This window comes from Danio rerio, chromosome 16 (assembly GCF_049306965.1).
Source record: "Danio rerio strain Tuebingen ecotype United States chromosome 16, GRCz12tu, whole genome shotgun sequence".
Lineage (NCBI taxonomy): Eukaryota > Metazoa > Chordata > Actinopteri > Cypriniformes > Danionidae > Danio > Danio rerio.
The window spans coordinates 6,181,381-6,193,917 of record NC_133191.1 but is presented as its reverse complement, the minus strand read 5'-3'; the positions used below and the strand labels follow the sequence as shown (position 1 = coordinate 6,193,917).

Here is a 12,537-nt window from a genome sequence, read left to right as displayed (position 1 = left end):
CCCTTTCTTTCTGCAAACAAGTCTTAAGGTGTGCAACAGTACAGGGTCTTTGTTATGCCACTTTGCACTTCAAAATGTGCCACACATTCTCTATTGGAGATAGGTCAGGACTGCAGGCAGGCCAGTCAAGTACCTGTATCCATGTTTATGTTGAAAAAAAAAACCATGAGGAACACACATAATAAAAGCCATGTTAAAGTATTTGGTTTGAAAAATAAGTCTCCATCAGAAAATGTTGAAATTATGGAATAAATTCATTTTTTTGCTTATTTATTATTATGATTATTACTATATTAAAACCTGATCAAAAAAAGTTTGTGTTAAGCTCTGCCTGAACAGTATTCATTTCTGAGGGGGACATATGGGATTTTTACTACTTAAATTGCATTGTGCAAAGGGAGTCACACACCGGATGGCCATGCATTTTGGAAATCCAAACATAGATTTCTACCAGGGTACATGCACCGGTGCCCCAAGTCGGTGGCTGTCCGCGGCGCTCAGCTACGACTCAAGACACTGTTCATACTTCTGCTATGCCACAGTGCGCCATCTGAATACTTTCATATTAATTAAAATTTGAATATGCAGCTCTTGTGTGCGATACTTCCGACTGTGCGCGCTGTGTCGCTGAGAGGCACATCCGGTGTGTGACCCCCTCAAAAGTTTTTCAAAATAATATTAATAATAATAATAATAATAATAATAATAAGAAGAAGAAGAAGAAGAAGAAGAAGAAGAAGAAGAAGAAGAAGAAGAAGAAGAAGAAGAAGAAGAAGAAGAAGAAGAAGAAGAAGAAGAAGAAGAAGAAGAAGAAGAAGAATGTGTTAATGCTTTATAAAATAACTGTGGGCATTAATTAATAAATCTGTAAATGTCATAATACTGTGGTTATTTTCACAGCCCTAAAATAAATAAATAAACAAACATTAATCTGCTTAAACATGAAAAGTGATGCAGATTATCTATTTAGATGTAAAATGTGTCAATATTAGGGATGTCCAGATCCAATCACATGATTTCAGACTCGATCGGAATCGGACGTTGCCTCCCGATCAATACTTGAATATATATATATAAATATATATATATATGAACAGAAGTGCTGTCTGAAATTTCCATTGAAAATAAAAAATAAAAAATTCTCAGCCTCTTTTGTTAAGGCTGAGATGTTTTACTTTAAAGACCAGGAGAAAGACTTATTCTTTGCCATAAAAATGATATTACTGAACATTCACATACTGTAAGAGCCTGATAAAACTGAAAATTTTAGAGGAAAATTTCACATGTCATTTAAAGGTTTTAGCAACTAAAGTCTTCATATATATATATATATATATATATATATATATATATATATATATATATATATATATATATATATATATATATATAATTATTATTATTATTTTTTTTACACATCTATAGTCATGCAGTGGCAGAGAGTTAGAAAAAGCAGAAGCAGCAAAGTGTGCGGCATGACATCAATTTGTGTTATACTTCGTTGTTTTGTTTTTATTCTGTATACTTGTTTCTTTTATTCTTGTTTATGTAAAGCACATTGTATTACCATAGTATATGAAATATGCTATAGCAGTAAACTGGCCTTGCCTTGCCTAATGCAATGTTTTATTTAGTTTTTTTTAATCAAAATAAAGGATTTCTTTCAAAAACTTGAATTAAATGAATAAAATCTGACAGACCCCACAATTACAAGCTTTGCCGAAAGATCAAACAGGCAAACACTCAGAATCATACACAGCAATACGCTTTATGCAACACTAAAAAAATTCTGGGCTCCACACAATCGATTTGTGTTGGGACAACATGAGGGAATTAAGTTATCTTATTAGTTTGTACAAACTGAAGTAAATTAAACAAAAATGCTCAAGAATTGTGTTATTTCAGCTTATAGTATACAAGTAATTTAAACAAGCAGCAAACGTCAACGAGTCGAGTTAAAACTGAATGTACATTTCATCCAGCCTTTAAACTACACTTTTCCACACACACAAACACTGAGAGCGTTCAGAAATAAAGTTACAGACTTCCCGATCAACAAGATGACAGTCCCCCGGGTGACTGAGAGTCTGTTCATGACCAATTTCACAAACCGTCTCCGCTAAACTGGAAAGCAGGAGCGCATGAAGCCGTCGAGTGTGTGTGTTTGATTACGGAAAGACGGAGATCACAGGCAAAAAACACATTGGTATAAACTGCATCACTGATATTCCGAGTCACAGAAGGGTCAGTGCGCTCTATAGAGAGGCATTACAGGCAGAGCTAATAGGGAGGGGATGGAATATGCAGTGTGTGTGTGTGTGTGTGCATAATAAATATTTAATGGAAGAGTAGTGTGATGCCCAGTCGCAGCCCAAGGCTCTGCTACACGCCACTTACAGTGAGCACAACCCTTTCATCATCCACGCACATGGAATCGCACACACTCACACACACACACAGCTCTTCCAGCTGCAGTCTGACCTGAAAACCTGTCTGCATGCTGCTCTGCCTGTCTTTCTGAATTAAGAGCACTCTCACTCTCGATTGAGCACACAATATTCTCTGGCCGGCTCCGTTACTCTCATCTTCTCGGTGTGTGTTATATGCACTTCTTTCCCTCCCCCCCCACAGCCTTCTCCCATCATCACCTCCTGGCCTTTTTTCTCCTTCCCTGGCTCTAATTCCCCATCCCTCCCTCTTCTCCTTCTCTGGCGTCTCTGATGTCTTGTTTCCTGAGCTCAGCTCTCTCTGAATCAGCACAGGTTCTCAGGCAGGTCAGCACAGCCAGGCATTACAATTACTGCCTACATCAGCCGCAAAACACACATGGATTTATTAGCAGGCTCGCGCGACGCTAATGTTGCTGGAGTGGAATTAGTCCAATGTTTCTTTCATGGCTTTCCAAAAGATGCTATTTTCAGAGCTGCAACTGAAGCGGAGACAAACTATTGGTCAAAAAAACATTTTCATAAACTGAATTAAAATAATAATTTGAATAAGCTGCTAACACTTTAGTTTAGCTCACAATTAGTGCTATTAATGGCGTTTTCAGCCCCTCCTTAGGAGCCATTTGTCATAATTGCCGACTTTCAGAGATGGGAAGTAACGAAGTACAAATACTTCATTACTGTAATTATGTAGATTTAGATTTAGACTGGTATCAGTACTTAACCCCACTACTTATTTTTGACAACTTTTTACTTTAACTTACATTTTTACACAAATATCTGTACTTTCTAACTCCTTACACCTGCACTGTGGAGAGCATCCTGTCTGGCTGTATCACCACCTGGTATGGAAATAGCACCAGCAGCAATCGCAAAGGCCTACATAGGATTGTGCGAACTGCTGGACGCGTAGTAGGAGGTGAGCTTCCCTCCCTCCAGGACATCTACACCAAGCGGTGCATGAGGAAAGCCAAGAGAATTATCAGCAACTCCAGCCAACCAAGCCATAGACTTTTCTCTCTGCTACCCTCAGGCAGACGGTTCTGCAGCATCCGGTGACGCATCAGCCAGCTGAAGGAAAGCTTCTTTCCTTAGACTATCAGGCTGATGAACACTTAACACACACCCCACACAGACAGACGCTTCCATACCCCTCGCTGCACACCATCAATATGTAGCATGCACTGCACTTTAACCAGTACATACTTAAAACAATAGTGCCTACAACCATGTTGACACCAATCATTATACATATCGCTGTCAATTTTACATTGTCCTGTTTTCTTTTGCTGTTGTATTTGCACTGTCAGTATTTTGCACTGTAATTTTATTTGCACTGTCTGCATTTTGCACTGTCATTGTATTTGCTGTATTTTGTACTGTCTGGAGCCAGCACCTAAGCTTTTCACTCATCATAGCACACGTGCTGCTGATGATGTGACAATAAAAGTGATTTGAGTTAATTTGCATTTTTTAAACCATGGTCGTTACTTTCGTTTTTATGTGTTTGGTGGGCCATTTACATGGATACATCTTAATAAAACGGGATTGGTTGGTGATGTTAACGTCCTGTTTGGGGCACATTAGCATATGTGAGGGGGCAAATTTTTCAATATGGATGGTGACCTTGGTGGCTGTTTTGAAGTCGGCCATCTTGGATCCAATGTTTGTTATTTGTTTGTCATTTGACACATCAAACTTATTGGGAATTTCACAAGAAAATAAGAGTGTGCTTGGTTTTAACGTAACTTTATTCTCTCATGAGTTATTTACAAGTTTCTGAGCACTTATAAAATGTGTTCAATGTGCTGCCCATTGTGTTGTTTTGTCAATGCAACCCTCTTCTCCCACTCTTCACACTGATAGCAACACCGCCGGAGAAATGCCAGCACAGGCTTCCAGTATCCGTAGTTTCAGGTGCTGCACATCTTGTATCTTCACACCATAGACGATTGATTTCAGATGACCACAAAGATAAAAGTCTAAGTGGGTCAGATCAGGAGACTTTGGGGGCCATTCAACTGGCCCACGATGACCCATCCACCAAACTGTTCATCTAGGAATGCTCGGACCTAAAACCCATAATGTGGTGGTGCAGCATCTTGCTGGAAAAACCCAAGGAACGTGCCAGCTTCAGTGCATAAAGAGGGAAACACATCATCATGTTGCAATTCAAATATCCAGTGACCATGAGGTTTCCATTGATGAAGAATGGCCCAACTATCTTTGTTGTCTATGGTGTGAAGATACAAGATGTGCAGCTCCTGAAACTACGGATACTGGAAGCCTGTGCTGGCAATTCTCCTGCGGTGTTGCTATCAGTGTGAAAGTTGGAGAAGAGGGTTGCATTGACAATCCAACACAATGGGCAGCACATTGAACACATTTAATAAGTGGACAGAAACTTGTAAATAACTCATGAAAGAATATTAAAATTGCTTTTATTCTAGCCGAAATAAAATCAATAAGACTTTCTCTGGAAGAAAAAATCAGACATACTGTCAAAATTTCCTTGCTCTGTTAAACATAATTTGGGATATATTTAAAAAAAAAAAAGAAAGGTGGTGAAATAATTCATATTTCAACTGTGTGTTTATATATATATATATATATATATATATATATATATATATATATATATATATATATATATATATATAACAACTACAGTGGTACAAGCTGAATTTGTCATTAAAATGTCATTATATATTAATGACGCAGGTAAAAGTGATTTGACTGAGTAAGGACACTTTTAATGAGACATTTTAATAACAAATACAGAAAACTATTCATGACGCAATAATATTGCAATCATGTTTATAACACATTTATGACAAATTTTATTGTCTTGGTAATATCAAGTTGTACACGTTGTGATGTATTTGTTTATGTCAAGCTGTCATAAAAAACATTGTCATCTTTGCATTTAAAATGACATAATGACACCTAAAAACAGTTGTCATAAGCATGCAAAAAATCACATTCACATTGTCATTATTATAAAGCAGGGGTGTCCAAACTCGGTCCTGAAGAGCCGGTATCCTGAATAGTTTAGCTCTAGTATACCTAGAAAGAGATTAGCTGGTTCAGGTGTGTTCAATTGGGGTTGGAACTAAAACATGCAGGACACCGGCCCTCCAGGACCAAGTTTGGACACCCTGTTATAAAGGTTTCATGACAGCCTTATGAACACCCCCTTCAAGTGTTACCAACTGTTCATTAGTAGTTATAAAACCACCAATTATTCCGGCATATGTTTTACGCAGTGGATGCCCTTCCCTTTACCAAATGATCTTATTCAGAATCCCTAATCCTACCCAAAACCTAAACCCAATGTCTATCTTGCTAATTATAATAAACATCTAATTAGTAGTTTATTAAGCTAACAGTGTTAGTTATTGGTTTGTTAAACTAGGGCAGGGATCACCAAACTTGTTCCTGGAGGGCCGGTGTCCTGCAGATTTTAGCTCCAACCCTAATCAAACACACCTGAACCAGCTAAACAAGGTCTTACTTAGTATACTTGACACATCCAGGCAGGTGTGTTGAGGCAAGTTGGAGCCAAACCCTAAAGGGACACCGGCCCTCCAGGACCAAGATTAGTGACCCCTGAACTAAAGTGTTACCGAAAAACTAAATCAAACTTACAAAAGTTTCTAAAATGTAAGAATATATATTTGTATATACAAAATTATTATTAGTAGTAGTATTTAGTAGTAGAGAATTAGAGAGGCTTTGGTAAAGCTGAGAGAAAAAACTGAAAACTAAACTGCAATAACCTTGGTGGTGTGTAATTAGGCAGGCAGTTTTGGCAGTGGCCTGGCCTGGAATAGTGTCTCTGTCAGACTGGAGCTGCTTTGGAGAGAGTGATTAACAGCTCTGGCTGCTGGCACTGCTGTTGGGGAGAGAAAAAGAACAAGCTTGGAAGAAATAAACATTGATCATATAGTCTTCAATTATTATATAGGGGGAAGACACGGTGGCTCAGTGGTTAGCACAGTCGCCTCACAGCAAGAAGGTCACTGGTTCGAGTCCTGGTTGGGTCACTTGGCATTTCTGTTTGGAGTTTGCATGTTCTCCAAGTGTTGGTGTGGGTTTCCTCTAGGTGCTCCGGTTTCCCCTACAGTCCAAACACATGCGCTATAGGTGAATTGAGTAAACTAAGGCCCCGTCTACACTAGTGCGTTTTAGTTTTAAAACGGCGTTGTAGAATGAAAACGATCCGCGTCCACACTCGCGTTTTACCCAGCGTTTCTGAACAGCTCTCCGTCCACACCAAAACGCTGAAAACGCACATCACGTGACCACACACATACTCTCGGGCAAGCGCTCCAGCATTTCTACCCAGATGAGAGCTCTGCTTGTCGGACTGCTCATCAAGCATCTCCCGCTGGATCTAATCTCACTATATTTGCTAAACGTGATATTTCATTCATGTTGTTGTCTTTATCTAACGGCATAGGCCAATTCCCTGACTTTGGTCATTGGAATCTATTAAGTTACTTGTTCACGGGTAACATGTTTTGGTTAAGCGCAAAGTTAATGATTAATCCAGGTACATTGACTGATCGCTTGCCTTTATTTCCTACAATGTATAAACTTATTGTATGTTATACTTTTATAATTATCGATTAGTAAAACTGATATTCAGCAAAAGAGAGGGTGCGTTTCGTATTTTCACTGAAATTGAAAGGAGGCAGTGTTGTTATCGGCTCCGTTTTGTTATAAATATCCACACAGTGAAGATGACGCTCATATATGCAGCACGACGCCTAAACATTTCTGCTGTCTGTTAAGTTGCTAATATTAAAAAGGAAATAGGCAGTTCCTTAAATCATGTTCACATTTTATTGTTGAGAAAGTGAAACAACGTAGCCAAGGTGATGTGAATGAAGTTATAAAGTACACTGTTCCCTTTGAAGATTTACGCGTGTCCTCGGTATAGTCTGTTTTCCATATCAAACTGAGAAGGGGGAGACTGCAGCCTTGATCAAACTTGCGAAGTCTGAACTTACAAGAAGAGGATGCGAGACTGAACTGTGTGTGGGCTACTTAATATTGAGGAAAAGCCCCAATCAGATAGGCGAACGTTTGCAGCCCCGCCTCCGTTTTCAGATGTCTCCGTCTTTCCCCATCCACACTGAGACGGAGCAGCAGCGTTTCAGAATGAAAACGGCCTCTCCAGCGTTTTCGAAACGCTCCGTTTTCGGCGCTCGAGAACTCCGGCGTAGTGTGGACGGATGGCGTAACCGTAGCAAAACTTATGCGTTTTCAAACTAAAACGCACTAGTGTAAACGGGGCCTAAATTGGCCGTAGTGTATGAGTGTGTGTGAAAGAGTGTGTATGGGTGTTTCCCAACACTGTGTAGCAGCAGGATATGCATCCACTATGTAAAACATATGCTGGAATAGTTAGCGGTTCATTCCATTGTTGCAACCCCTGATAAATAAGGGACTAAACCGGATAAAAATGAATGAATGAATGAATATTAGAGATCAATGGTTTTTGAGATCAAAACTACAAAGAAGAATTAAGATAATTTTTTTGTATATATTGTTACCGCCCACAGTTGAAAGAATTAATTGAATTACATAAAACCCAATTTTTTGTTCAGGATTTCTTGGTGCAGAGCCTAAAATCTACATCTCAGGCATTTTTATTGTATCATCTTATTTGTGCATTTATGACTGTTATGTCAAATAAACAACAGAGTTGAGTTGTTCCTCCTCGGGCGCAATGCTGTAATGTCTTTCACAATTCTCAAAACCCACATTAACTGTGAATCTGGCACTTGTGCTTCATTAAACAAACCATGACACTTTGTTTTTCAAAAAGAAGAAAAAAAAAAAAACAACTGAAAACAAGTTGCAGATAAACCGCCTTTTGTGACTTAGACTGGGAAATTATCACTCTTGACATTGACAATTACAATGAAATTGGAGATTGTCTAAACAAGACGCATGGAACCAATAGCAACGTATAATGATAATGACGTCTCAGACCTACATACAGTATATGGGTTGTTGACGTGAAATTGCATTTTTACTGTCTCACATAAAAAAGAATATAATTAGTATTATCATCATTTAAAATGCAGTAAATGGTTAAACATTTAAATGGCTAAACAGTAAATGGACCTCTTGTTATAAAATCTGCAGTGTTATTACATTTTTAATATTGTTATCCAATTATAATGATTTAATTATGATGATTGAGTGTGTGTGTGTGTGTGTGTGTGTGTGTGTGTGTGTGTGTGTGTGTGTGTTAATCAGGTGTGGATATCTAAATCAAGTGTGGGCGGATGTATTTCAGGCTGATATGCGCATGATTACTGTAATACAAAGCTAGGACACAGTCACACAGTCAAATGTCTAAACAGTTTTAAAGCCTGGTTTTAAAGTTTAAACATGCAGAATCTTAATATTCGTTTATGACCACTTTTTAGTCATATTACACATTAAAATGTTCTTTTATATACAATATTAGTGTATACAACAGTTTCTGTACATGCTGCATCACAGACACCAATATCTTAACAATTCATTAAAAATCACTTTCTGATATTAGGCATGGATTGACACACACACAAACACACACACACACACACACACACACACACACACACACACACACACACACACACACACAAACAACACAACACAACACAACACGCACGCACGCACGCACGCACGCACACACACACACACACACAGTTGAAACCAAAAGTTTACATACACTGTATAAAAAGGCACATAACCATTTTAAAAAAAGTCAGATGTTAATGTGACTAAACTTTTTCTCTTTTAGGTAAGTTAGCATTATCACATTTATTTCTGTTATGATTAATAGCAGAATAATGAGAGAGATTTTTTTGAGAAATTGTTATAACTTTTCTTGAAAGTCAAGTTTACATACAATAAGATTATTCTGCCTCTGATTATGATGTTGAGGTTTTGGCAGTTTCTGATTGGCTAATAGACAACATTTGAGTTTATTGGAGACACAACTGTAGAATTGTATTTAAGGAAAACCTCAAATACACTGCTTCCTTGTGTGACAACATGGGAAAATCAACAAGCCAGAATCATCATCCCAACGGTGAAGTATGGTGGCAGCAGCATCATGTTGTGAGGCTGTTTTGCTGCAGGAGGGACTGGTGCACTTCACATCATAGATGGCATTATGAAGATATAACATGTAGAAATACTGAAGCAACATCTCAAGACATCAGGCAGGAATTTAAAACTTGGCCACAAATGGGTCGTCCAAACAGACCATGACCACAAGTATACTGCCAAATTCGTTAAAATGTGTTTTAAGGACAACAGAGTGAATGTTTTGGAGTGGCCATCACAAAGCCCTGATCTCAATCCTATCAAAATTTTGTGGGCAGAGATGAAAAAGTTAAAAAGAGTGTATGTAAACTTCTGGTTTCAACTATATATATATATATATATATATATATATATATATATATATATATATATATATATATATATATATATATATATATATATATATATATATTACATCTTATACTTTAAAAAATGCTGGGTTGTCATAACTTTTAAATAAATTATTAATTTTAAATGACACTTTTTAACCCAATGGATGGATTTTTCCCTATTTGACCGAACATTTTTTAGAGTGCAATAAAAACACTACAGATTCTTTTACTGAAGCAGCTCTAAGTAGTGAATGTACATGGATTTTTATATTGTGAACTAACTACATGTGAGGTGATAAATAAGTAATATACATTATTTAACATAAATATATGGCAGTAAAGACTCCTAAAATAAAGCGAGGCCCTGATAATGATTTTAATTTGATTGTTAAAGACGTCTAGCAGATTTTTTGACTCATAAAATATAAATACCGCCTTGTAGTGGAAGAGTTGTTTCTGTAGCTGCAGTGAAATAACCTAAAACACATTATTAGCTTTGCCATTTTACCTTGTATTGTATAGCTTTAAATGTTTCTGAACCATGTTTTACTGTACTTATAACAAGCAGTTGACATCAAGAATATATTAGCGGAGCAGGCCTGTGATTTTGGGGGGAAAAACTACGCATATGAAGATAAATAAGTCATGCAAAATTTAAAATGTATTAACAAATCACGAACTGTACTAAAAGTGTTATGAACTTAAAAAGTAGCGATTGCTTATCTGGCTTGCGATAATAATTTCTGTTAAAATGAACAAAAGCTGCTGGTATTTTGCTAGTAGTCTACATTTAGTCTTACTGAATAGTATTTAAAGCTTTATTTTGGGGATTTTTTTTTATTTTGGTAGACAGTCTGGAAGCATTTTTGCATGCAATTAGCATCATATGGTCAATGGGGCTTTCTGTCTGAAGCTGAACTTCTGTAGTGTTTGCTTCTGAAGTTTAGAAAAGCTGCTGATGTATCGATAAACGTATTGTGTGTGTATTTGTTTTTAAATGAAAGTAACACGCACAACAGCTGTTGATCCTTACAAGCCATTGTTTTTTTTTAAAAACTAATTCGATTTGACCTTGAATGTTGAATGAACTCCATGAAAAACAAACTTCAAGCACCTGAGAATATAAATTTAACTTCTGGCAAAAAGTGATGAGACCAAAAAAAAGAGACAGATTAAATGCTGCATAAGCAGGTTAGAGCAGAAGGCTAAAATTGGGCAGACTCACTAGAGGGCAAAACTTTTGGCAACCGATGGCCGCTGACCAGCCAGAAAATCGCAGATGCAGCTAGAGAACTGCTAGACAAACCTTAGTCTTAACATGTCTGACTTTTCCCTTCACAAGAGTACTTTCTGATAATATTGCAGACCAAGGGTTGTCTGCAACACAATATACAAGGCATAACACTAAAGTGTTGTTACAATGAATAGAAACAAACAAAAACTTTTTAGACCCAATATTTATCAATTGAACTATTTATTCTACACACAGACCTTTGTTTTGTCATATGATAGTAATGCTTGGTACCACACCTGAACAAAATGCAATTGAAAGCCTACTTTATTTTAAGATATCAATTTTAAATTTGAAAAAAATAATTTGTTCAAATATTTTGGTTAGATTTTTTGTAAATGTTGGGGTAAACATGGCTTTGTAAAATAAATATTTTATTTAATATAATTAAATAGACAAACATTAGCTTTAACGTAACTCTATCTTATTTTTCCCCATCCAAATGCCCCTGTCTTTCAAAGCTGAAGACCAAATGCTGTTGGCGACTGTGCATTCCGTGTCAGAATGTATGTCTTTGTTTTTTGTCTGGGTAACTCCGCCCACTGCCAGCTTACCCATCAATGTTGGAAAACAGCATATTTCACTTTAGTCATGTGTGAGCGTCGAGCTGAAGGATGGGTCGGGTGAAAAAAAAACAACTCTCTCTAATATTTTGAATTAGGACTGTAATACCTAGTTTAACCACTAAATGTCAATCCTACACACAGGCACAAAGTATAACTTTACCAAAAGTTGGCAGTGAACCAACAAAAACATAACTCTTTAGACTAACTTTAGCTTCATTACAAATTTTTCTTATTTTATTTTTATCCAAACGCCACTTTCTTTCAACGTTGCAGACCAAATGTTGTTGGCGACAATGTGTGTTCTGTGTTAGAATGCTTGTCAACTGCGGCTTACCCAACAATATTTCAGCACCTCGTGTTGCCTTGGTGGAAAACAGCACATTTAATTTCAGTCATGTTTCTGCGTCAAGCCAAAACACGGGCCAGGTGGAGAAAAAAAAAACTCAATATTTTGAATTTGAACTGCAATACCTAGTTCAGCCTCTAGGTCAATCCTACACACAGACAAACAGTACAACTGCACTAAAAGCTGGCAGCGGACCAACCAAAACACAAACTTCAGCATCATCACAACTTTTTTCATTTTTTTCCCATACAAACGGCACTTTCTTTCAATGTTGAAGACCAAATTTTGTTGGCAACAATGTGCGTTCTATATCAGAATGTTTGTCCACTGCTTACCCAACAATTTTTTATCACCTTGTGGTGCCTTTATCGAAAACAGCGTATTTAAAATCAGTCATGTGTGTGCGTTGAGTCGAATGATGAGCCATGTGAAAAAAAAA

General features: G+C 37.2%; 1 protein-coding gene across 5 annotated transcripts in view; it reads right to left on the bottom strand.

Moving 5' to 3' along the window:
* Positions 1–12,537, bottom strand: part of ulk4 (unc-51 like kinase 4) — a 278,515-nt gene that overhangs the window by 214,675 nt on the left and 51,303 nt on the right. The gene's annotated exons all lie outside the window — the stretch shown is intronic.